Source organism: Cebus imitator, unplaced genomic scaffold, assembly GCF_001604975.1.
Source record: "Cebus imitator isolate Cc_AM_T3 unplaced genomic scaffold, Cebus_imitator-1.0 Scaffold10, whole genome shotgun sequence".
Lineage (NCBI taxonomy): Eukaryota > Metazoa > Chordata > Mammalia > Primates > Cebidae > Cebus > Cebus imitator.
Genome location: NW_016107325.1, coordinates 10,340,332 through 10,364,153, shown reverse-complemented (window position 1 = coordinate 10,364,153; position 23,822 = coordinate 10,340,332). Strand labels below are relative to the sequence as shown.

At 37.2% G+C, this 23,822-nt stretch overlaps 1 protein-coding gene across 4 annotated transcripts in view; it reads left to right on the top strand.

Moving 5' to 3' along the window:
• LOC108317712 (sodium channel protein type 1 subunit alpha) overlaps positions 1-23,822 on the top strand; it is a 144,683-nt gene that overhangs the window by 8,114 nt on the left and 112,747 nt on the right. For 3 of the 4 annotated variants that reach the window (XM_017548370.2, XM_017548385.2, XM_017548376.2), the window contains exon 1: positions 11,227-11,498. The exons of the other annotated variant lie outside the window; for it this stretch is intronic. The gene's annotated coding sequence lies outside the window, so the exon portion shown is untranslated. Of the gene's footprint in view, positions 1-11,226; positions 11,499-23,822 lie in introns of those variants that run through there. 4 annotated transcript variants of the gene reach the window in all.

Below are 23,822 nucleotides of genomic sequence, written 5' to 3'. Positions count from 1 at the left end.
CATGCCTGTAATCCCAGCTACTTGGGAGGCTGAGGCAGGAGAATCGCTTGAACCCAGGAGGCAGAGGTTGTGGGTGAGCTGAGATCGTGCCATTGTACTCCAGCCTGGGCAACAGGAGCAAAACTCTGTAAAAAAAAAAAAAAAAGAAGAAGGTCTCCATTTGCCTCCCCCTCAGCCTGCCACATGCTGCCCCCTGACGTGTTTGACAAGCATCCAGGATATAGATTTATCACACACCTAAAAACTATCTTGGGTCAGCTACATGTAAATGTGTCTTTTCCCCATTATGTCCTTATATGAGCTTAATGTGATGTAATCTTGACCAGTAAAGAAAGACTATTGTCTTCTGTTTGTTTGCCTTTGAACTTGAATTGCAGACATGTTCCACCATGATTTTGATAATGAGATATTGTGGAGATTTTTAGTATGAACTTATGGTAAGATTAGGTACTCTGGAGATAGACTGCTGGTTTCAGAATCACACTTAGCCACCTCCTTACTGTGTTATCTTGGTCAAGATGCCCAACTACTCTGAGCTTCAGTTGCCTCATTTATAAATTCGTGAAGATAACACAGTAATAGTAACTTTTATGAGATTTCTGTGAAGTTTGAAGATCCCAAAATATATTAAGTCCTCAATAAAATTAACAATAATTATTTCTTTAAAAGTATTCTTAGAATTGATTTAAAATAGTACTGCTTGAATATCAATATATTTATTCCTATCTATCTTATATGATTTGGCTGTGCCCCACCCAAATCTCATCTTAAATTGTAGCTCCCATAATTCTCATGTGTTGTGGGAGGGACCTGGTGGGAAATAACTGAATCATGGGAGCAGTTTTCCCCATACTGTTCTTGTGGTAGTTATAAGTCTCACGAGATGGCTTTATAAGGAGTTTCCCCTTTCACTTGGCTCTCATTCTGTCTTGCCTGCTGCCATGTAAGGCATACCTTTCGCCTTCTGCCATGATTGCCCAGTGTCAGGTATGTCTTTATCAGCAGCATGAAAACGAAGTAATACACCATGCAATTTACAAAAGAAAAAGAGATTTATTGGACTCACAGTTCCACATGGCTGAGGTGGCCTCACAGTCATGGTGGAGGCAAGGAGGAGCAAGTCACATCTCACATGGAAGGCAGCAGGCAAAAAGAGAGATTTTGCAGGCAAACTCCTGTTTTTAAAGCCTTCAGATCTTGTGAGACTTATTCACTATCATGAGAACAGCGTGGGGTTCCCACCCCCCATGATTCAATTACCTCCCACTGGGTTTCTCCCATGACACATGGGAATTGTGGGAGTTACATCAAGATGAGATTTGGGTGGTTACACAGCCAAACCATATCATTCCACCCTGTCCCCTCCCAAATCTCATCTTCACATTTTAAAACCAATCATGCCTTCCCAACACTCCCCCAAAGTCTTAACTCATTTCAGCATTAACTCAAAAGTCCACAGTCCATAGTCTCAAGGCAAGTCCCCTAGGGCAGTGAGGAAGGGAAATGTGGGGTGAGAGCCCCCACACATGGTCCCTACTAAGACAGCATCTAGTGGAGCTGTGAGAAGAGGATCACCATTCTCCAGATTCCAGAATGGAAGATACACTGACAGCTTGCACCATGCACCTGAAAAAGTCACACTCAACGCCAGCTCATGAAAGCAGCCAGGAGGGAGTCTGTACCCTGAAGAGCCACAAGGGCGGACATGTCCAAGACCATGGGTACCCACCTCTTGCATCAACGTGACCTGGATATGAGACATGGAGTTGAAGGAGATTATTTTGGAGATTTAAGATTTGACTGCCCTGCTGGATTTCACACTTCCATGGGGAGGCCTCACAATCATGGCAGAAGGCAAGGAGGAGCAAGTCACATCACACGTGGATGGTAGTAGGCAAAAAGCGAGCTTGTGCCAGCAAAATGCCATTTTTAAAGCCATCATATCTCATGAGACTTATTCGCTGTCATGAGAACAGCATGGGAAAGACTCACCACCGTGATTCAATTACCTCCCACCAGGCTCCTCCTACGACATTGGGAATCGTGGGAGTTATAATTCAAGATGAGATTTGAGTAGGGACACAGCCAAACCATATCATACACTACCCAGAGACTAGACACTGTGCTAAGGGTTAAGGTATTAAATGAGATCTTTTATCATAAAGATTTTTGTTCATCTCTGCAAATATTCAAAACACGTTTGGAAAAAAAAAAAAAAAAAAAAAAAGTGTTTTTAGAGAGAAGATGAGACACATTGTTCTTTTCCCCAGTTCCTGCTAGCCCTTCACATCTGATAACCTGGAAAGAATATTCCCAGTGCCGAACTAATGCTGGAGCCCTGGAAGAAGCAGGAGCACTGGACTCCAGGGAATGCAGACCAGGGAAGGAAGTGTTGGGAGTGATAAAATGTGGATTAGAAGTGGAATAAAGGACAAGTAGAAAGACTTTGAAAGTCTACTTTCGATATTTTGAGTAACTTGAGGGCCTTTATCCACTGGCTTCCTTTGAATGCAGCCCAAGACAGGCATTAGCAGAAAATTGGAGAGTCTCCTCCACCACCTCTCACTTCCTAGCTTAAAGAAGCAGCTGCATTCCTCTTTAGTTAATCCTCTTGGTTGGGTCTTCTAAAGCTCTTGCGCTCATTCGAATCTGGTGCCGCTTTTTTACTCTTGCTGGGAATGGCATTGACTCTCTATTGCTAGTTCCTGGGTGCTTCATCAACCGTGTTAACCCACTTGATCAATAGTTTTTCCATAATTATTTTTATTTTAACCATTTTAAATGTACTATCTACTTTCTGCCAGGAACCTGACTGCATCTGAAGTATAATTTTAAAGTAATAGATGGTTCATGGAAGGGTAACTCTGTTTGTGATGCCCAAGAGAGAAGACTTAGGGCAGACAGAGATTCATATGAAGCTATTGCTGTCCTAGAGAGCAGAAGGACAAGAAAAGGGGAGTACTATAAATAGAGCACTAGCTAACCGTTGTATGTATGAGATTTATATATATATATAAATGCATATGTGTGTATATATGTAACCTTAGAAACAACTACCATGTAAAGTAGAGCAAATGGTTGCTGAGTTTCATCCTTGCTAAGTGCATAGGAAAATCCACATTCAGTATTTGCTTAGTTGCAGAAAGAATAAGGGGAGCAGAAACGTCAAGGGTCACGTCCACTGTCAATGAAAGGGGCGCAGCCTCAGGTGTTCTTACCTGCTTTATTTAGCCTGATGTTTCTCACAAAGATGAGGAATGCAGGTGACTTTGATGTCATGATAGCAACCAGAAAGCAAAACAGACTTTCAAAAACATCCAGTGGAACATGGATACAAGCACTTTAGTCTCTGAGCTTCCTTGCGTATCAAGGATCATAGAAAATGTTGAGACAAAGTGGTTCTGTCATTTCAACATCCCATAATGAGAAAAAGACTCTTTGCCTTTCATGCCACTGCAGATGAACAGGTATGGGAGACTGCACTTAGGCACGAAAGTGCAGCTGCCTAGCACCTCTGTCCCACGCTCGCATCCAAATGATCTCAGGTGTGGATAAGACATCTCAGTTCTCTGCTATTTGATATGAATAGGGGCAATCCCAAAAGCAGCAACTGAGCTCATGGGCCCCAAAATTTCCAAGGAATCTCTGGGAGAACTAGGCTAAATGTCATTTTCTGACCCTCGATGTGCGTTTTCCCCACTCACTTGCCAATTTCTTCTAATGGGACTCAGTCCCCGGAGTGGGCCCTAATGATCTCTGTCCACTAGAGTAGAATTCTTGCCTTTCTCAAGGAAAGTAAGAAAAAGAAAAGATGTAACCAAATGTAATTTATGTGAGTTTGTAAATTGATATCCAAAGATTGGAACTGCATACAGATGTGTCAAAAGTGTTAATTTCCCCAAGAAATATGGTAGCACCTAATTCTAACCACACTTGCATACTTTACGGATGGCTTTGCTGTGCTCCTGGTAAAGTCAATGGCTGTCTGCCTTTAAACATGAAAGGAAAAAGATGTTGACAAGAATCCTTTAGGGAAACAGGAACTACATATTTGCTTATGCTAAGTTATGGCAAAGTTCAGTTTTATTCTGTAAATAAAGCGTTGTCTTCATAAATATCAGCTATATCCTTTAGAGTAAAGAAAGTCTTCTTTATAAAAAAAAATCTAATTGAACCTCTTCAATAGGTAGGCAGGTGAAGTCATTGATATAAACATATATTTAAATGGAAAATTGGTACTTGAGTTCCAATAATTAATCAGTCATATTGCTCTTGGTAATAGCTTTTGTTGATTCATCTTTGCAAAGGATGTCAGGGGATAGGGGAGATTGCTGAATGGAATAAATCAGGTAAGAGCCCAAGCATTATGTTTAACTGACTTAAGAGCAAAGGAAAGAACACATAAACACAGAATAGAACCCACACAGTAACTTCATTCTTTATGATTGCTAAGACATTTATTATTTACATTTATGTTTATTTTCTCTTTATCCTCCAGTGGCAAATGATATAGACATAATGCTTTAAATATTGTGATGTACCTGGGTCTGTTCTGAAGAACCAAAGCTTTATGAAATCTGGATATATTTAAAGGAGTGGTATAAAACTCAGGCATGTGAAATGTTGAATTTTGTCCCCCTATATGACAGACAACTGTCATATAAATATGGTTTATTAGAAAAAAGCAGAACACATATTTTTAGATTACATCTTGGCATTTCAAAGAAAGTATAGAACTTCAAGATAATTTGCTTCCTGGATATTTTCTGGGGCTCTCTTTGGGCCTGCATTCCTGAACGCTCTCAATGCTGCATTCTGCATACCCAGAGCTCGTGCCCTTGGGCTTGAGCACTTTGTGGTTAATTTTTAAGAACAGCATGTAGAGCTAGATTGAAGGACAGTCATTTTCTTTATTCTTCACTAAAACCAATGTTAGTTAGTCCATTACCTTCTTAAACAGTAACTGCACTCCATCTCTCTGTCAAAACATGAGTGAAAATCAATTGTGGCATATCTAGAAATAATCCACTCACTTCCATTTTGCTTCTTATGTGCTGATGTACCTTACTAATATTAATTTCCTTTAAACTGTGGAAAAACTTGAATGGACCTTTGTGGTATAATACCATCTGTGTGACCTTGGACAAGTCACTGTGCCTCTCTTGGCATCAGTTTCCGTATATCCAAAATAAGAGCCCCCGCCTGCTGTATCTCTGAGAAGTTTCCAGCTCCACAATTTCTCAGAGATGAGCAAAACTCTATCCATAAAGCAATGTAATGATTTGTGTAAACTGACATTCTTTTTTTTGAGGTCTACAAGTTATTTTATCCTACTTGTGGGTTTTGTTGGAATTCTATTCTGGAATTTTTATTCATCAGTACTCAGCAGATGTCATCAATTTATCTCCAGAAAAGACCTTAATTTTACACAGACTTAGGATAAGTTTTGGGAACAACAACAAAAAAATAAGACATAGTTCTTACTCTCAAAAAGATTGTTGAGTGTGGTCAGACAGTGGGAAGGTACACAGAGGGTGGAGGAAGATGTCACCGAAGATGAGAAGTTCCTGCAAACAGAGGAAACAAAGGAAGCAAAGCAGTGAAGGCATAATGGCTCCCTCCTTGTTCCGGAAAAGGTCAAAAGTTTGTTGTTTTGAAAAATAACATTTTAGTATCCTTTTCACTAAATATTAATAATATATTCTTACATTTAGATGAAGAAGAAAAGATCAAAAATAAACCAGGTCCCCAAATAATAAAGGATTTAAAATTAAAAATATATACGAAGGACTATAGTGATTTTTGAAGTGCTGCTCTGTTGGTGATATAATCAGAGGAACAACACTATTACATAAAGTGATAAGTAATTTTGTGATTTAATACTCATTCTGAACCTATTGTAATGTTAATCTCATCAAATGATTGACATTCATACACTTAATTTCTCTTTGAGAAATCACGTTCATGTATTATTCTGTCTTGTTCTTAAAACCTATTTATTTGGTTTGGGAATATTGTTATTTCCTTCTCCAACACCAATGGCTGCCTATGTAATTGAAAGGAAATTGCAGTGAATTTTTCATCAAGGAGTAACTGCTTCCTTGAAATAATCATCCGCAGGCATAATTCTGGCTTCTGTGCCTTGTCTCAGTAGCTGGGAAGGAAGAAGGCAACTGAGGAATCTGATTATCTCCATCATAATCCCACAATTTCCCTCCTTTCTCTCTCACTTTTAATTACTGCATTGTGGTGAGTTAAGAAAAGCATGTACTATTTTTTCTTCGCCACTACCAGAAAAAGAGAGAAAGAGAAAAACAAACTGGCCTTCTCTTTCTCTTTTAAGGATTTTTTAAAACTTTCAATAAAATTTTAAATAGTTTTATGTGTGCCCACAAACACACTGATTCTAAAGATACTTCAACAATATTTCAGAATCAAATATGTAAGCAAAAATCAATTATTTATGCTCATTATATTACAAGTCATTTAATGAGTGGTTATCTGTGCATCAAAAATTGCAAGCCTATAACAGTTGTGATTCAGTGAATTCCAGTTGCAGGGAAATAAAAAAATTGTAACATAAACTTACATAAAAACTATTTGGCTCTCATCCTAAAAGAGAGTTTTTTATTGCAGTTTCTGCATTTATTTGTCTGATAGCAAATAAATTTCACAATCATTTCTGGCTCACTTTGAAAAGTACGGGTTAATCTCCAAAGGAAATATGAGTCTTCATTTTCTGCTAGGATGTGCTTTCTATTTCTAAAATAGCCGCACAGTATTGGTAAATGTTTTGTGAGAGCAAGAAACTGGTAATAAAATTTTACAGAATGCTGCATTTACCAAAAGAAAAAAAAAAAAAAACTAGGAAATTGCATCTACAAAAGCAAAGTCCTTAATTAGTAAGTTACATTTACCAGGGATCATATCAGTAGTGTGCTTTACCTGATTTTTCCAATCAAAAGGGAGCAAAGCCAGGATCTGTAGTGATACAGTGATCCTGTAAATTTAAAATCATAAGATCTGAGTTCAAATCCTAACTCTAGCATTTGCCGTCTGTGTTGGGATCACTCCCCGCTTCATCAGCAGACCTGCTAACCCCTAGACTTGTCTGTTGTCGCCACCATCTCCTTTAGGATACCACCTCAAGGTGCTCAAGTTCACCTCCAGCCTCCGATTACTTCCCAGTAGCGGGAGGAAAGGCGGGACTTCAGGTTGCTCAGTGACCATAGATTCCCAAACAAATGGCAGGGGAATTTAGAAACATTTCTGCCTTAAAACTCAAATGTCATATATAACTCCAGACAAAGGAATCGAGAACTCAAAACATAATAAATTGGCCATTACCTTGGGAAATTTTGGGCTAAAAATTTAGAATGGCTTCCTTCTACTTGGCAGGCATAAAGCTAATTAATAAATTCTCTTTAAAAGGCAGCTGGAGAAAAGTTTCAGAATTCCACAACCCCAGAAGATGGACATTTGGAAGAATGTTTTTGATAACAAATTGCCTTTATTTTCTATGCAAGAAAATATTAAAGAATATTTAGATATTAATTACACTAATTCCCCAGACTTCTGATAATGAGGTAGTTCTCTCCTTGAACTCTTTCACGATCTAATGGCAATAAGAGACTCTCCCACATGCCATAAAACTAACAAACAAAATTACCTGGCACATCTGTTTCCACCTGGTGAGCTCGCTCTCTCTTTAATACCCAAGATCTATTGACAGAGATGATGTCCCATTATAATACTCCCTTTTAAGTTCTGGCACTGAGCAGTGCAACCCACAGAACTATAACAAAGTAACAATCACATTATCAGGACAGAGACAGTCTTACAAAAAGTAAAGGACATCTTATATCTTCATTCTCTTTCCCTTGTTAGGAACTCTCTCATTAAAAGGCACAGCCCACGCCCTCTCAGCCAGTTTAGCAAGTCCATGGTATTCACAGATTGAAGTATTATCACCTAAGAAGTAGGCAGCTAATTTTTTCCAACTTCTGAGACAGGATTACAGAGGGTTTCCTGGAGTGGCTAACTTTATGGCTGGGGGCAGAGGAAGGAAATTACTTTTTTGTTTTTTGAAGTTGGAAACATAACAGTGAGAAAGAGACAAAATTCTCTCTCAATAAATTAATCTACAAAAAATAAATGAAATGCAAAGGTGGTTCCACAGGGAGTTCATATTCTGGGGGCCAAATAAGATACATGCATAAAACTCTTAGCACAATGTCAAATGGGACAGATGCAGTAGCAATATAAGATATCACAGAGTTTTGTTTTAATATCTTTTGCCAACTTTAAAAAATGAATTTGTGATTTTTAGGAGTATATTACACTAATTTAACAAAAATCTCATATTTTGCCTTTATGCCCAGCCTTAAACATGAAATATTTAAAGTTACTAATATTGTAAAACTGCTTCAGCTCTGATGAATGAAATGTCTGTGTAAAGAATAATGAGCTATTAGTTAATAGTACTCTTCGGGCCATGCTTGAAATATTGGCCTTTTCTCAGAGTCTGTATGAGAATAGCCACTTATCTCCTATGCTCAATGCTTTCAGTTTGTCAAATGACCATATTTCATAAGATAAAACATAAAATAGTTGTATAATTAACAAAAGAAAGAAGATTCTATCTGCTGATAAAATAGAAAAGACACTGAAGAAGAGAATATTTGACCCAGACATTTAAAATATTGGTAGAATTTGCCATGTATAGTTGGATGAAAGGTCTGTCAAGAGAAGTAAAGGTTATGAACACAGACATGGAGGCGGAAGAAGGGTGTTGTGCACACTGAACACATTGTACCTTTCCATTTCACTGATGTGTCAGTATAAACTCCACAAAGGGAGGGTTTTGATCTGGTTTGTTCGCTGATGTTATGTAGATACTGGAAAAGTTCCTGGCATATATCAGGTGCTTGAAGAACTGAATAAATGGTGTCTGATGCCCAAAATATGAATAATACCTGACAAATGCAGTACTAGCAGCTTTCTTGAAGTTAATGAAGTGGTTAGGACTCCATAGACTAACAGAAAACAAGTTAAATTAAGCAAAAATGGAGTTTATTTGAGTCTATCATGGAACTCAAAATCAAGAAAGTGTTTGGATCTTGAGAGGACTGGAGGTGGAAACAGGAGCACCATTGGGAACCCAGGGAGTTTTCTGGCTCTGTCTTTTGTCTCTTCTCCTCCATGTCTTGTCACTGCTTTCTCTCGGCATCCGGGCCTACCTGGTCCTGAGTCCCTGTGGTGAGGGGAGGCTGACCCTTCCCTCACCACAGAACAGTTGCCAGAATTACATGTAGTGGCTGTCTTTGACCAGGTCAGCTGCGTAGATACCCTCTCCTGCTCCAGTCCTGTGTAGCAAGAGGGTAGGTTTACCACTAAGGATCAGGGTAGAAGGGCTATCGGGAGAAATGTTAAGAGCAGACACTCAAAAAAATTGGCACCTGTAATATGCAATTAGAATACGTTGCATATTATATTCTAGTATAACATAATGTGGCCAGGGATGTTCTTATTTTGTACTTCTACATACCTAAACTCTACTATTCACTTGGACTATATTAGTCTTTAAAAAAAAAATCTCCTGTTAGTTCATGCAGTTCCCACTCCCTTTTTATCTCTAACACCCTGGTAATCATTTACCAGTTGTTGGTCACCTCTCTCCTCAGCGTGTTTCAACTTTGCCCTGACTCTACTACATACTGGGCAACATCATTTCCCAGACACTGAGTGACTTCAAATGAACGTGCTCGTACTACTCTGATTGGCTTTTGGGAAAGTACTGGATAGAGTTTTTGAGTTCGAGCAGGAAATTATCTTACTTAATTTCTTTCCTTTATAGACAAAAAGATGGATCCACAAGATGGACCCATTAGTTCCTAATTAAAGGCTAGTAAATGTTTTGTAAACATAAAAATCAAAATTACTTTTCTGTGATTCTACAACAGGAAAAAATGATGAACTTTTAAGTATGCTGCAAAGAACAATGGATTGTTCTTTGGGTTCTTGGGACCAACAGCCTTAGTTTTATTGCTTTGCAAGCTACGTGGCCTTGAAGAAGGCTCAGAAACCTTCAGGGTTTTCAATTATACAATAGAAATAATTATAATTACAATATCATTAATAATATATCTCTCTCCCTCCTGTAGTAAGGAAGAGAAAAATTAAAAATTGAAGGTCATGTTGATAAATGATAAAACACAGGAAATTACTGTAATAAGAAGTGTGTTAGGTGGCAAGAGAAAAATAATGAGGATGAAATATTTGCTGCCAATGACTAATCTACACATAGTTAATTGTGATTTGATTTACAACTGAATGTTTAAGGCTGATTCCATTTTATAATACAATATATAACATGTAAAGCTCTACTCTCAGTTCCTAGAGTCATAAATAGCTTAGCATGGATTTCCATTTTCATAGAAAAACCTGATAGTCATGGTTATCGTAATTCTATCTTTGGGTAATAGGCAATTGGAATATATATATATATATTTGCTTATTAAAATGGACTACTATAATTAAGTTTTAGATTGTGTCCACAAAATGGGAAAACATTGGAGTAAAACATAGTAAAATCATAGAAATTGAGAGTGGGTTGAAAGTCTTGTTTAATCTCTAATTACAGATGAAGATAGTAAAAATGTAAATGTCCAAAGAAGAGTTCAGTGGCTTTCTTAAAGGCACGTGTTGATCAGTGTTGAACTTGAAGTAAAACACATTTTGTGACTGAGCTGTTCACTAAAATATAGAAACCTACTCTTAAAACACAATATTAAAACTGAGAAAAATTTCAAGCCATAGATCTGTAATAAAGGGCCACCTGATTGTCTCCTGGTGGAATAGAAAGACAATGTTTTATTTATGAAATGTATCATTTTTATAGAAAACAATGATTTGTATTAGGAATAAAGCAACATTTTCAAACAAAAATAATGCTGAAGTTTTTCACATGCTACTTGAAAATAGCTATGTTTACTTTAAACCTTTTCCTCTTTGAGTCATTAAGTTCATGATATTATATAGCAATTGGGAAGGAAAGAGAAGCAATAGTGAGAGATTAAAGAAAAGAGAAAAAAGGAGGCTGAGAGAAAAGAGGTTAGGAAGAAATCATAAATCTGGATTGTGAGAAAGTGTTTAATATTTAGCCACTAGATGGCGATGTAATGTAAGGTGCTGTCTTGACTCTTTTTTTTTTTTTTTTTTACAAGCTATTTGCTGATTTGTATTAGGTACCATAGAGTGAGGCGAGGATGAAGCCGAGAGGATACTGCAGAGGTCTCTGGTGCATGTGTGTATGTGTGCGTTTGTGTGTGTTTGTGTGTCTGTGTGTTCTGCCCCAGTGAGACTGCAGCCCTCGTAAATACTTTGTCACCTTTTGCAAAAAGGAATCTGAACAATCGCAACTGAAGGCACATTGTTACCATCTCGTCTTTGGGAAATGCTGTTCCTCACTGCAGATGGGTAATTTTCCTTTTAATCAGGTAAGCCATCTAATTGTTTCATCCTGATTTTAAGTGTATTCATTCCAGTTATTCCTTTGGAAAAAGAGCCCATGGAAATTCAGTTTGGGCAGAGCAGGAAGTCCATTTTTGTATGTGTATTCAGACCAACTGTCCCCCTCCTCCCTCTCCTCCCCTTCTCCTCCCCTCCCCTCCCCCCCTCCTCTCTCAACCTTCCATGAACTGAAATCAGGTTTGTTTTGCAGTTCAGCATTTTGGTAGAAGATAAGATTCTTTGGCCTGAAATAGCTTGGCACCTGACCAGTTCTTGCCTTTGCTTGCCTGCATCCTATTCAAGGTCTCCTTTGATCCTATTGAAGCCCCCTTCTTCACTGATGCTTTGGAAGTGTACTAGCTGGCTGTGAATAGAGGTCATATTGTTCTTAAGGACAGAGCAAAAATTAGATCTCAGTTTTAACTCCACAGGAAGAAAGAAGGCAGTAGGGCTGTTGCTGGAGCCCAGCATTGCAGGGGTATTCAGCTTCCTGAGGCTGAGGCTGGTCTTTTGAGAAGAAATCCCTCATGCCTTGGACAAGGAGAGGGCAATGATTTTTTCCTCCTAACTCCTAGCGAGCCACACTGAAAAAGGAGCTTGAGGGAAGTGATAAAGAGTCCCCTTTTACATGCAATGCCAAATAGGAAAGATTGACTTACTTTTACTTAGACAGAGGTCACAATCAGCAATGATACTGCAGATACTGCTTGGTTCCTAGTGTGAACCGTCTTGCTTTTCCAAACAGCACAAGAATTATTTCTGGGTGGAGGTGAGGCTTGTCCAAGCGTCTTTGTTATAATGGATTCCCTGACTCCTACCTGTTTGAAGTATGTGTTTAAATACCCGATACACTTGCCGCGTTTACTTCTCATTTTTGTTCTCTTTGGTTACTTACTGGTGACTGTCATTCCTTTTAAACAAATCAGTCTAGAGTGGTGGGTAGGTTCTTTTCACCTGTCCAATGCAACAATTAAGTCAAGGCAGGGTATCTTGCCGTCAATATGTGCATGTGACTAAATATTTCTTAGTGCAGTAGCAAACTTGCAAATTGCCAAGTGCTGTAGCTATCACACGTATAAAATGTGGCTTCTTTTTCTATGGATTTGCAGGTTCACATGGTATTTCTGATGCGCTAGTATAGTAACAGAACATATTTCTCCAAAAAGCACTTTAAATCATCCCAAGAGGATGTTGCCAGACAGAAATAGGAAAATTCCATCCTGAGGTTGGTGATTCCTGCTTTAGTTTCTCCTGCTCAGAGAAGTGGGTAGCTTACCTTTCATATTTGCTGCAATACCTGGCACGCTGGGGTGATGCAACTGGGAGCTTCCGCACGTTCTGACACTTCTCTTTCCCTCAGCTGTGCATTTCAGGAGAATAACTATGGCGAGAAAACTCTTTTAAAACTCTCTTTTATGGTTGTTGCTTTTGTAATTGCTCTGAAGCAATTACAAAATCACATCTCTCTTCTAGGAGGAGTGTTGCAATTTAGGCCTTCCTTCACAAAGCTCCTGGAAGAGATTTTTAGCTGGTGTCTATTTTAGGAACATAATGTGTAGACAGGAATGAATGGCCACAGAGATTTACGGGAAACCAATTTCGTGGAGAGGGTGAGGTAACATTATAAACCACTAGAACAGAGCACAAGTGGCTGGTTATATTACACGGACCCGGCAGTGGAATTAGTTTTCATTAAATTCACTGTAACTCATTTGTGTGGCTTTTTTTCCTCCTGCCTTCACATTGTTTGTCTGTTTTGTTTCACATATTTGTATAGGAGAACAAGATACCCAAAGTGCTCATACTGGTAAAAATAACACATTAGATTTTGCTGCCAATACTAATAGACTTTGTTTACATGCCCCTCTTGCTAGGAAATGTGTTGTGTGGAGACTCATTTATTATGGAAATTTCTCTTTAAGACATGGCAGGAAGGATTCTCAATCTATGGGTTGGGGCAGAAGGGGCACAAGTGTTAGCCTAATTAATTATACAACATTCAAGAAGGCACTGAGGAGCTCAGCCAGGTTTCTGCTGTGCCAACCAGAGGTACCAGGGACAATCAGACCCATTAGAGACCCAAAGTAAACTCTATCACCACCAACAGAGGAATCCAGTAAGAAACATTCTAGTTCCTTGTTTACAGTGTACTATCAGGGAATCCAGAGATTCAGGGAGGGTAAACATAAGAACACCTCATCTGGGTACTGCTGAAGAAGAAGTAAAAACTGGGGCTTGCTCGGTGTTACTTCTAGGACATCACTGACAAAGCATTTCCCAAGGGTTTACGTTGGTGTAAGCATGACAGTGACACACAAAAGCATCTCTCTGAAATTTAGCCTGGGAACCTTGAAAGGTATGGCTTTCTTCCTGGTCAGTTGGAGAGGCTGAACCTGCTTTCGCCCTGTACTTTTGCCAAAGGGCACAAAGCCTATGTTCTTCCAGCTACCTCAGAAGAGGGAGGGTGGGAGAAACAGAGCCCAAAGAAGGGTGGGGAGAGAATCAGCAATTGAAGGTGACCTGTATGGTCACCCTTAGGGTCAATGGGCCTGTGACCTGTGAGGCTGTCACTTCCCTTTGAAATTCTAATTAGTGAATGAAACATGTTTTCCAGCTCAATTTAGATTAATTAGTTTAGGGTAGGGTGGGAAGAAATTTATTCTCATTGCGCTTGTGATCAGAAAAAGAAGTTATGCCAGATTTCCCAAAGCTGCCCCGAATTTTGCTTTTCCAACTTTTAAATTTTGTCCCCATTCCTAGATTTCTATTTATTGTTTTATTTAACAAAAACGTGTAGAATTTACTCTGTGCCAGCCACTATCCTAAACAGTACTTTGCAAATATGATCTCATTTAATCCTATGAGGCAGGTACTATTGTTAATTGTACAGGTGAGAAAACCAAGGCACAGTGAGGTTCAATTAATTTGCTGGGTTATACAGTTAGTAAGTGCGGAACCCAGGCCGTTCAGCCACAGCATGGCCATGGCACCTGTGCTCATGACATTTCCTCATTATCCATCTGATTGTGGAGTTACAGCTTAGCCAAGAGACTCAGGACTCGGTTGGTGCAGTCATACATGAGAGCTGTAATTCATCTGCTTTCTGACATGTCAAAATTCCAGAAATAATTTGCTTTAGAATGATTACCCAAATCCACTACATTTGTTTGTTCGTTTCTTGTTTTTTTGAGACAGAGTCTCACTCTGTCACCCAGGCTGGAGTGCAGTGGCACGATCTTGGCTCACTGCAATCTCTGTCTCCCAGGTTCAAGCAAGTCTCCTGCCTCAGCCTCCAGAGTAGCTGGGACTACAGGTGAGTGCCACCATGCCCAGCAAATTTTTGTATTTTTGTAGAGATGGATTTCACTATGTTGGACAGGCTAGTCTCGATCTCCTGACCTCAAGTGATCTGCATGCCTTGACCTCCCAAAGTGCTGGAATTACAGGAGTGAGCCAACATACCCAGGCATTTGATCATTTAAAAAAAATGTGCTCTCCTATACAATAGAAGATAGAAGGATCTGTGTTCTAGGTGTGGGAATGTGGTGAATAAAACTAAATTCCTACCCACATTTAGCTTTCAGTCTGGTGATGGAGTTAGACAATAGGCAAATCAATATGCAAAGAAATATTAGTAAAAGGAAGTTTTTTGAAGAAAAATAATGCAAGATAAGGAGATAGTGAAGATGAGAAGGGCGTGCAGAGAGAAAATAATGAAAGAGGTGGAGAAGGTATTTAAGTAGAAATCTGAATGAGGCCAAAGATGGAGTGAATAAAAGTTCCTGAAAGGTGAAGTGCCTCACGAGTATGAGTAGTGGCACAAACCTTGTGAGTGATCCTGTGCGTAGCAGAAACAGACAGAAATAGCACCATAGAGGTGTCCAGCCAGATCTGTGGAATCTTGGGGACTGGACTTAGGGCTCTATTGCCCCTGACTTTTATATATATATATATAATTTATTTATTTTACTTTAGGTGCATACTATATCTGGCATCTCCCCCCATGTTATCCCTCCCCACCCTCCCATCCCTCCCCACCCCCTCATTGTCTCTTCCCTACCTGCCCCCCCCGCAACCGTCCCCTGTGTGTGATGCTCCTCTCCCTGAGTTCGTGTGGTCTCGTTCAACACCCTCTTACGAGTGAGAACATACGGTGCTTGGCTTTCTGTTCTTGGGTCAGTTTGCTGAGAATTATAATTTCCAGATTCAACCAAGTCCCTAGAAAGGACACAAACTCATCGTTTTTTATGGCTGTGTAGTATTCCATGGTGTATATATAACACATTTTCTTTGTCCAGTCTACCATTGATGGGCATTTGGGTTGGTTCCAGGTCTTTGCTATTGTACACAGGGCTGCAATGAACATACGTGTGCATGTGTCTTTATAGTAGAACAATTTGTAGTTCTTTGGGTATATACCCAATAGTGGGATTGCTGGGTCAAATGGAATTAGAACAAATTAAAGAGTTATGTTAAATAAATTTAAAACATTCAATGTTAACAAGTTACTAGGTTAGCAAAAATATAAATCAGTCATGTTCACACACAAAAAAAGTTTTCACAGTTTGTAAAGTTCTCTGAAAAAATTCTGCAGTTCTTAGAATGCAATGAAGTTGCCTCAAAAATGTTGGAAAGTACTGGTCCAAAGATAGTGAGTTATCTCAATTGAATGTTCACAGTCAGTTACAGATCAAACTCGTTGTTCAACTCTTTCCCCTCTTCTCACTACTGCTCTTGACTAGTCTAAAAACTTTTAAAAAAAAATTTATAATGTTGAAGATACTGTTTGATGAAAAAATTGTTTGAATTAGATCATTGGTTAGATTGATACAAACTATCAGTAATAAACAACCCCAGTCACCCAGGCAGTCTTTCTTCCTCCAGAAATGATCAAACTGACTAGGTGCAGGCAAGAAAGAAACATTAAGGATGAAAATCAGTGCTTACATCCCCCATGGTGGCCAGGACACAGGAGCTACTCAGAGGGATTTGAGCAAATCATTTTTTTGCAAATGAATGAATAGGAATGTGATTTCAAAAAAATTGGATAAACATCAGCTTTCATTTTCATCTATGTTAAAACTTTTGTTGTTATATTTTTCCTTCAAAATTCACATTCCAAGGGTTTATCTTTTTATATTTCTTCACTATTTGCTTCCACTCATTCTCAGTTACCTATGGACACTGTAGTTCTTCTCTAGAAAATGTGAATTTGCTTCTCTTCTAACTTAGAATCGACTTGACTTTTTAGCTTATCTCTGTAAATGGTCAAAACCCTTTGGTTCTCATATTTCCGATTCCTCCTTTGGTGTTCTACCTACAAACGTTAATTTAATTTTGATGACGAATCTACTTTATTATTACTTTTTTTGTCGCTTGTGCTTTTAGTCTCATGTATAAGAAACCGTTGCCTAACTTTAGGTCATAAACATTTATTTCTATTTTGTTTTTCAATGAGTTGTATGGTTTTAGCTCTTACATTTAGATCTAGGATTCATTTTGAGTCAGCTTTTTGTATATATAGTGAGATGGGGTTTAGCATTATTCTTTTGTTTGTTCATATCTAGTTGTCTCAGCACCATTTGTTTAAAAGACTATTCTTTCCCCAGTGAATTGTCTTATTAACATTGTTGTTCATGGGTTTATTATTTCAGCATCAATTATTTTTTATACTGGGTGCTAGAGTTACATCTTTCAAGAAAAGGTCAGTGAGATTCTTTGTTCTTGAGAATCCACATAACTTTAAAGAATCAGAAAACTGGTCCATATACCCATAACTATTAAACACTTTCTTGATCTAACTTCATGACAAAATTTTTCTTCTTATTGGAAACATATTCATTTGTGACTCTACAGAAAATTTAAGGAGCTAATGATACACAGTTCAGTAATAAGCAAATATTTCCGGGGAAAGGTTACTGTTTATTTCAAAGAAACTGTACTGCACATTCTTTCCCAAAGTTATACAAATGTTATCCATGTTCTTTGTAATATATGTTGCTTGTTTGTTTTGTTTTGTAAATACCATTGGGGAAACTATTTAACTTGAGATAGAGGTGTGCCATTCAAATAGGGTTGGTTTTTGTATTAGTCAACTTGGGCTACCATGACAAAGTACCACAGACTCGGTTGCTTAAATAACAGTATTTATCACAATTCTGGAGGCTTGAAGTCCAAAAATAAGGTGTTGGGAAGTTTGGTGTCTTCTAAAGCCCCTCTACTCGGTTTGCTGATGTCTGGCTTTTCCTCTGAGCAAGTTCATCCCTAGTGTCTCTTTTGTGTCTAAATTTCATATTCTTTTAAGAACACTCGTCAGATTGGATTGTGGTTCAACCTAAAGGTCTCATTTCACTTAATCACTTCTTCAAAGGCTCTGACTCCTAGTACAGTCAGTCACATTCTGAGGTACAGGAGTTTAGGACTCCAACATGTGAATTTTGGGGGGATACAATTCAGCCCCTAATAGTTGTCTTTGGCTGTACTTGATGACTACTAAAATCAAAACCAGAGAAGATTAAATTGGTATGTTTTTTGTTGTGGTTATTTTATAAATATTGGGTTTTAATTATCCATACCCTCCTCCTACTGGATAATAAGAAGTTATCTGTGTGTGTTAAGATTCTAATAAAGGCAATTAATTAAGTTTGTGATTAGAGGCATGATGACTAAGTGGGGGCAGAAGTAAAATGCTGGTGACATTGATTCCACTGGTGTGCCTTTAATGTCACATTTACATTCATTATCTGTGATAAGAATTAAGACGCTTACTTATTTCAATGAGGAAAGTGACAGAAAAGTATATAAAATTAGGAATTCATGGGAAATTGGTAAAAAATAATTGTCAAACTATTACAATAAGAAACTGATACTGAGTCATGTTAATTTAAGTATAAAAGCAATGTCTTCAAAAGATATTATAGTTCACAGAGTCAAGGAGTAGTTATAATCTAGACTGGAAAATGCCAGGAGCAGAGGAAACTATAAGAGCAGATAACCCAGTTGTTGCACTTTTTATTGGTTTCTGTAAAGTGCTATACTCTAGAATGAACCAGCTTAACTGCTTTCAGGCTCCTCTTTCTTTCTTTTTCTTTTTTTTTTTTTTCTCCTGACATTCATGTTTAATACCAAAATTCCAGGAAGTAAACATCTGGTTGATCAAGTTTGGGTCATGAATCTGATCCTTTTAGCTAAGAGTAAAGTGGACCCTTTGAATGACAGTTCCACAAAACTATCCCCATATAAGAAAACTAAATCGACCCAAACAAAATTTTAGAGATTAACAACAGTCTACATAGGCCAGGCACTGCGACTCACACCTGTAATCCCAGCACTTTGGAAGGCTGAGGTGGGCAGATGACCTGAGGTCAGGAGTTTGGGACCAGCCTGACCAACATGGTGAAATCCAGTCTTTACTAAAAATAGAAAAAATTGGCTAGGTGTGGTGATGTGCACATGTAGTCCCAGCTACAGGAGACTAAGGCAGGAAAATCACTTGAACCCAGGAGGTGGAAGTTGCAGTGAGCCAAAATCATGCCACTGCACTCTGGCCTGGTGCCTGGATGACAGAGTAAGACTCTGTCTCAAAAAAAGAAAAAGAAACACGGTCTGCATGCACAATGTTGAAAGGTTGAAAGAATGGTTAAATAAATATAATCTATGCAAATGATGGAATATTATAGTGCCATTAAACATAATGTTTCAAGGAATATTTAATTCTATGCAGAATTGCCTAGGATATAATGATATATTAAAAAGTACCAGAAAACATATATGTGTACATGTAGTATGGCCTCACTTATGGAACAAAAACTAACATATTTTTGCTTAGAAAAAAATTGCTGATAATATAATAGTTATCTCTGGTTTATAGAATTAGAATTTGTTTTCTTCTTCATAAAGTTTTTGTTTTAAAAAATAGAATATTACGTCGTATTTTTTCTTATGACAAAAGTAATACATAAAGCACAAGTAACACATAAAGCAAAAAGAAAAATACAAAATAGTAAAGTAGATAAAATAACTTGCAATTTTACACAACAAAGTTATCATTATTAATAATTTATTTTTTTCAAATACTTTGGTATTGTTTTCCCTAAAAAAAGTCCAAAATAACCATATATTGCCTTAAAAACTGGAATAAAAGTTAGTGTACATTAGTTTTCAAATAGAATTTAGTAAATCTATTTCATGAAAAGATACTCATTGTGTCTTTTAATCAAAATAGTAACTTTAGTTCAAGTTATTGATTAAACAATTAAATGTTAGAATGTTTTATCTCTTAGAATATTAATAAAATTAGGCCACAAACCTTGAATAATAAAAGTACAGTATTTTGAAAATTTTGTAACAATGAAAAAGCTTTGAAAATGTGTCTAATATAAAATTAGACTTCAAATACCAAATGGGTGGTGTTCTGAAAATCATGTTACTTGGTAACCCAAGTTTTCTCTTTAAAGTTCAGCATAAATTTTTCAAAAAATTATCGTATATTTATGAAAAATCTACTATTTGCAATGGTTTGTTTTAGCAAAACTTGACCTCATATTGAAAAATTTAGAATACTGAAGAATAAACAAGAAGCATCTGTAAATACTGACATAGTGTGTACTTAAATTTGTAAACTATTTAGAACCAAATTCATCAAGTTGGCAAAATCAAGTTACTAGATTATCAAAGGAAATGATAAGTGAAATGAGCCAAAGGTGGCAAAATGAAGTAAGAGAGGTAATTATTAGGGTATGCTGCATTTGGGGATGTGAAATTATTTGTGTTGAGGATGTGCAGAGAGAAATCTGTGTGAGGAGGAATAGATTTTTAATGCTATAACCTAGTAATATCTAGACCAGGGGTCCCCAAACCCTGGGCCATGGACCAGTATTGGTCCCTGGCCTGTTAGGAACTGGGTCGCACAGCAGGAGGTGAGCAGTGGGCCAGGAAGCATGACCGCCTGAGCTCTGCCTCCTGTCAGATCAGCAGTGGCATTAGATTCTCAGAGGAGCACAGACCCTATTGTGAACTCTGCATGCATGGGACTAGGTTGTGCCTTCCTTATGAGGTTCTCATGCCAGCCCCCTCTCCCTACAACGTCTGTGAAACAATTGTCTTCCAGAAAACCGATCCCTGGTGCCAAAAAAGGTTGGGGAATGCTTATCTAGATTATAGTAAAACAAATATTCATAGTTTTAAAATTAAAGAAAAACGATTAAAGATGAAAAACCAGAACTCAGAGTTTCCAATTACATATTCATAGAGGAAAGAAAGCTAAGAGAATTCTGTCACATACATATTTCAATCTAAGAAATTCAACAGATTTGAAAATCCTGGAAAGAGTTACTTTGGGACTTCACAAATGCTACCAGGCAGCAGTTTTGTTATTACCTTGGAATGTGATATGCCACTTAAAAAGGCCACTGGTATTTTGAGCTATGTATGTCAGTGTGTTGGGACAAAACCAAGGAGAAAACAGACTGGTATCAGGTCTAGAATACCATCATTTTGGTGGCACCTGGACCTCAGCGTTTCAGGTTTCAGGTGATTTGAGGAGTCTGTGAGGTGGTGCACTAATATTTAAGGCCTTTAAAGGGTTATAGACCAATTTGTATGAATGAAGACAAGAGTGCCTTTGTAAGATATTCCAAAAAGGAACTTTGAGCATACCTAAGAAGAACCTAGCCACTGCACTTCATCCTGGGCAACGGAGTAAGACTCCATCTCAAAAAAGAAAAAAAATAAAAAAGAAAATAGGACTGTGATTTTTCTTCCTGAAATCTCTGTGGAATAGCAAAAAGTGGAATCTTGGCTGTATCTTTTCTGGGACCACACTTTATCTTACTCTCCCTCTGTCTCTCTCTCTCTCTCTCTCTCTCTTTTTTTTTTTCATTCCTAGGCATTTTGTTTTACTCTCTGTTTTTGCATACTCTGCTCGTTTCTAATCCTCCTTCCATTCAGTAAGTTAAGAAAAAATATTTTCACAGTCATGTTCTCAGAATGTTCATAGTCTTTGATGCATATGTAATACAAACAAAAAAATCAAAAACATGTTTAATGTGACTTAGCAGCTATTTTCAAAACCCTTGCATTCCCTTGAGACTTTTTAAAAGATTCATCAAGTCAAAACGATTTTCATAATTACACAAAAACATTATTTACCTTTTTCACTGTGTTGACATTTGGAAGAGCAATGAAAACCCCAAGCCTTAACACTTGTCAAGACAGTGACAACAAACTGTACTGTCATTGTATTCTTCACTGTCATTTATTCCCAGTAAAAATAAGTAAACAAGTAAATAAATAAAATTAAAGCCAGTTGCACTAAAGGAATGTCTTTGACAAAACAGTAAAAATTAATTTTATTTAATCTCTACCATTAAGTACATATGTTTTTAATATTCAGTATACATTAAGAAATAGAAAATATACATGAAGAACATCTGCTGTATATCAACTCTGATGTTGGTTGTCTCAAGGTAAAGCACTTATGTAGTTGTTTGAGTTGCAGGCTAAACTAGCTACACTTCTATAGAACACTATCTTTACTTAAAAAATGACTGAGAGACAAATTGTGATTATTCAAACAGATATTGAAAAGGCGTATTTTTGAAAATAAATGGAGACTGTCATTTTACAAATACATTTGACAGTATTTGTTGTCAGTGACAAAATTTGGCCTTTCAAGAGAAAAATTATTATTTTGAAAAAGATATATCCGTCATCATGAGCTCAACAGCTTCTCAAAATTTACAGGGTGTCTGATGTGATTAGTGGTAATATTAACAGATGAATAATGAAATCTTTCAATATTCTGAAGATCTGCATAACTTACCCAGCCAACCACTCATCTCATTAGATCTTTTTCTTTTAGATATACGGTTATTTTCACTTGAAATTTACTGTGTTGGCATGTGGTTAGTACTTACAATTTATAAATTTATTAATTAGTGTGCTTGCAATTTTTCTACTTTCTAACATGATAAATGGCAATACATTAAACTCATTATAAAAAAGAATTTTTTGTTTCCTCAGTAATATTAACAATCAATAAAAAGGAGTCCTGATACAAAAAAAAATTATAATATGACAAGGATGAACTTGATAATTCATCAGATTCTGGGACACTGAATCTGATGAATTATCAGATTATCTGATAAATTATTCAGATTACGTATGTTGAACTGTATTAGTTGAGATTATTATAATGCAGATAATCCAGTCCCTCAGAATTATGCAGGATAGAGACAGTATTTGTCACATTATGCAAGTTAGTACATTTTCATTACTATAATATCAGATGCATACATCATTAGTTTAGTTCAGTAAGTTCTATGAAAAGTGAGTAAAAATTGTTTCAAAGCAAATCAGAAAATTATAAAATGTAAATGTTCTAATACTCTTATTAGAATTTTTATCTTTCCTCACCTCACCCAATGTAGGAAGTTTCTATTGGTCTTTTTCTAAATGTTAACTCACTCTCTTGCCCTCAATTAGAATCTGACCTCCGTAGCAGCAGCAGTGACCTTTCAAACATGTGGGCCAAATCTCTACTTTTTAAGACTGTAAATTATATCCTGGAGTAAAAGCTATTCAGCTATTCAGCATGGCTTTCATGAGCTGCCTGGATTTATTTCCTACCCCGTAGTCTATCTACCTTACCATTTGTCTTTCAGAAATAACAAATTGCATTTCTGTGAACACGGAAAGCTGTTTCTGTCACTAGGTCTTTGCTACTGCCTCTTTTTTCTGCCTGAAAATCTATGACCTCTTCTTACCCAAGTATGATTAATTTCCTTTTATGTTGTGCCTATGTCCTGTATAGACTTCTACCATATCCCCCACTGCGCTTGATTGTGCTTATTGCTCTGTCTTCCCCTGCTTCTCCGCTTCCTCTTCTATGCTGCACCTTCTTTGCAATACAGTGCAGCATAGTGTCTGGTGTGCCTAAGTTTTTGGTTTCTAGGTTCTCAATAGAAATAGTTAAATGAAAATGAAACGAAACAAAAACATTTTTAGTGTTACGTTTAATATTAATACTTGATAGTCTTATATTATATAGGATGCTTTTGCAAATACTATTTTGTAAAAATATACTTGAAGCAGATAATAATTTTATTTCTTATGCAAATTCCAAACTCCTGTTCCAAATTTATATATACTATGAGTGTTGAAGTACTCATATATGCTATGATTAGACACTGCTTTTCAAAGTAATTCTGAATGCATTTTTTCTTCAAAGTATTAGCTGTTTTTACTTATTCAGTGTCTGAGAAATTTGATCACTTTTCCTTTTATCATTTTGAGGCATTCTTTTTTTTTTT